Consider the following 3947-nt stretch of genomic DNA (forward strand, 5'->3'; position numbering starts at 1 on the left):
CCTCCCTGCACACCCCAGGGAAGGGATGGGCTGCAGGGGAAACTGAGGCAGCTCTGGGTCAAGCTGCAGGATCACCCTGGGCTGGCTCACTGAGAAAGATCCAGGGAGAGCCCAGAGCCCCTGAAGGGGCTCCAGGAGAGCTGGAGAGGGACTGGGGACAAGGATGGAGGGACAGGACACAGGGAATGGCTCCCACTGCCAGAGGGCAGGGCTGGATGGGATACTGGGAATAGGAATTGTTCCCTGGCAGGGTGGGAGGCCTTGGCTGTGGGTGCCCCATCCCTGGAAGTGTCCCCAGGCCAGGGCTGGGAGCACCCTGGGACATGGAAGGTGTCCCTACCATGGCAGGGGTGGGATGGGATGAGCTTTGAGTCCCCTCCCAACCCAAACCATTCCAGGATTCTGTGATAACCCAAAGCTCAGCTGCAAAGGGGCAGGGCCAGACCTTGTGCTGGGTTTCCCAGTGACATTCTAGGGGTCATTTTCAGGCTGGAAAACGATGAATCCTGTGTGCCTGAGAGGGACAGAAAAAGCCCCAGCTGGCCTGACCCAGTGAGAGACCCCCATGTCCTTCTGCCAACACATTTGTGACGCTCCCTGCGCCCCAATCCCCTCGGCCAGAGAGGACAGAGCCATCCCTTCCTCCCTGGCTCCCCTCCAGCCCTCCCCAGCTCACCCCAGCGAGCTCCATCTCTCCCCTGCAATGCCCAACCCCAGCAGCCAGCACACGGAAAGAGCCCATTTGGGATGATCCCCCTCTGCCCAAGTGCGAGATCGCTAATTGAGGGTAAAATTCCATCCAGGCTCCCGAAAATAGCCCGATAAATGAGCTCAGCTCTTTGCTGCTTGACTCAGCTAATCCTCCAGCAGCCGCCAGACAGCTTTGATTGCATCTCCTCTCCTTGGGCTCCCTTTAATGCCAAGGCCGAGCCGTGGCAGCTGCAGCAGCTCCCTGCAATTCCTAATCTGCCTTTTTTCCTGGCTGCACCGCTGAGCAGAGGCCGGCTCCCGCTCCTGGCGTGATTTATGAATATGGATTTTGCTGGTTAAGCCATTAGGAGCGGTGATGGAGCAATTCCCGGTACATCCTGCACCGCCCGTGCCTCATTTGCAGCTCGCCCCGCAGAACGCTCCCCCTGAAACGCCGCTCTCCGTGCAGGGAAGGTTATGTTAAAGCTTTAAGGGTTAAATAAAAAGGGTTAAATCCTCTGTCAGCACAGCGGGGACCCGCTCTGGCTGCTTGTGTGCTGCTCCAGTGCCTCCATCCATCCATCCATCCATCCATCCATCCATCCATCCATCCATCCATCATGGCTGAAATAAGCACATTGTCCATGTGAGAATCCTTGGGAAATGTCCCAAGCAAAGCCAAGTTTTCCCTTCACAGCAAAAACCCTTGGAAAGGCGCACGAGCAATATCCAAGGCCTCTCTTTTCCAGAAAATGAAATTTCCGTGTTATTTAGCCAAGAACTCCTAAACGGAGCGGATCCACCCAGCTCATCGCTCAGCAGCATCCCCTCGTTTGTTTCTAATTAGCAGGAGCACACAGGGCTGAGCCAGGCCGGGAATGGAGCTCGGGGTCCTGGGAGATCAGGAAAAGCACCCTGACAGGCTGGGAGCAGGGCTGGCATCGAGGGACAGGGGACACACGAGGGACTGCAGCCCTGGTGTCCCCGGGCAGGAATAATTTGGGTTCCTGGAGGTGAGGAGAGGGATGACAAGGTGGCAGAAAGCTTCAGGGAGAAGTGACCCATGGAGGGAAATGCTTCCAAGAGAGGTAAGATATGAAGGGAGAGAGAGAAAGGAGGGAATTTGGGGTTGTCCTTCAGGTACTGGAGATGGGATGATGGGAACTGGTTCACTTGGGATCAGCTGGAGAGGGGTGGGATGTGGGACAGTGGATTGGTGCTGGAGTAGGGACAGAGGGGCTGAGTCCCACCGGAGTGTCCCACAGGTTCCTCCTGGTTTCAGGTGGCCTCACCCAAGAGCCTCAGGGTGCAACATTTCACACGTCTGTGCGGCCCCCAACCCCACGAGTGCCCACGCAGACCCTGATCCCTTGAGGGTCCACGTCCACATGGATCCTGATCCCAGAAATGTCATTTGATCCTGATCTCACGAGTGTCTGCGTGGATCTCGGTCCCACAAGTGTCAGTGTCCATGTGAATCCCTGTCTGACACATGGTGATATCCATGTGGATCCCCATCCCACGAGTGCCCATATTCATGTGGATCCTGATTCCACGCATGTCCATGTCTGTGTGGATCCCAATCCCACTCGTGTCCGTGTCCATTCCCATCCCAATCCCACTCGTGTCCGTGTCCGTGTCCATTCCCATCCCAATCCCACTTGTGTCCGTGTCTGTGTCCATTCCCATCCCAATCCCACTCGTGTCCGTGTCTGTGTCCATTCCCATCCCAATCCCACTCGTGTCCACATGCGTGTCCATTCCCATCCCAGTCCCACTCGTGTCCGTGTCCATTCCCATCCCAATCCCACTCGTGTCCGTGTCCGTGTCCATTCCCATCCCAGTCCCACTCGTGTCCGTGTCCATTCCTATCCCAATCCCACTCGTGTCCGTGTCCATTCCCATCCCAGTCCCACTCGTGTCCGTGTCCATTCCCATCCCAATCCCGCTCGTGTCCATGTCCATGTCCATTCCCATCTCAATCCCACTCGTGTCCATGTCCATGTCCATTCCCATCCCAATCCCACTCGTGTCCATGTCCATGTCCATTCCCATCTCAATCCCGCTCGTGTCCGTGTCCATTCCCATCCCAGTCCCACTCGTGTCCGTGTCCGTGTCCATTCCCATCCCAGTCCCACTCGTGTCCGTGTCCGTGTCCATTCCCATCCCAGTCCCACTCGTGTCCGTGTCCGTGCCGATCCCAATCCCGTGTCCGGTCTCCGGGCGCCCCCTGGCGGACACAGCGCGGCTCAGCCTCGCCCGGCAGCGGCTGCTCGGGGAGAACCCCACGGGATTGAACCCCACGGGATTGAACCCCACGGGATTGAATCCCACGGGACAGGACTGAACCCCTCAAGACTGAATCCCAAACAATCAAACCCCTCGGGACTGACCCCACAGGGGCTCTGGAGGGACAAGGTGACATTAAACCAGGAGCAGAGCCCATCACCCACAGAGGTTCAGGACAGCTGGGTCACAGCACAGGGCAAGGATTAGGAGGAGTTCCTGCCTGAACCTGGGCAGTTCGGAGCTCCACAGCCAGGGTTTGTTCTCAAAATCCATCAGCTGCCATGAACTTACCAGCAAAACCGGGCTGCAAAACTCAAAGCATGAAATTCCCTCCAGGAAAGGCAGGACAGGGAACACGGGGCTGGCACCTGCAGCTGGAGGAGGAGGAAAAGCTCCTTGGTGGCAGCTGAGCTCATGGCACAAGCTCTCCCATTTCCACAGAATCCCTTGGGAAAACAGAGCTGGAGTGGGTGTGAATTCAAAGTGTAGGAAACACAGACAACTCTCAGTCTGACCCCACAGAGCAGGGGCTGACACCACCACATCCCCCTCCTCATCCCCGGTTTGCTGCCAGCTGATCCCTTTCAGACCAAGTGGAAGAATGGGGAGAAAAAAATATCCAGGATTTCCTCAGGGTTCCTTTCAGACAGAGAAAGCTGGGCCTGGGAGGGCAGGAGGCCTTGTCAGGGGCTGGGTGTCACTTCTGCCACCCCAAACCTGCTGGGGAAGGAGCCAAGGACCACAGGCAGCCCAAAGGAGAGGACAGAAAATAGGGATAAGGCAGGAATTGGGATTTCACAGCATGAGCTGTGGGATGTGTCTGACATCTTCAGGAACCAGAACTGCTCACCCAGCACCCAAGAAAAGGATAATTATTTCCTACCCCAGCAGCTGCACGTCAGGAGGGTGGAAGTGGCCCAACATTCTCCTTTGGGACAAAGAGGGGAAAAAGAGGAAGCAAACAGAAC

The sequence above is a fragment of the Melospiza melodia genome, chromosome 13 (assembly GCF_035770615.1).
Source record: "Melospiza melodia melodia isolate bMelMel2 chromosome 13, bMelMel2.pri, whole genome shotgun sequence".
Classification (NCBI taxonomy): domain Eukaryota; kingdom Metazoa; phylum Chordata; class Aves; order Passeriformes; family Passerellidae; genus Melospiza; species Melospiza melodia.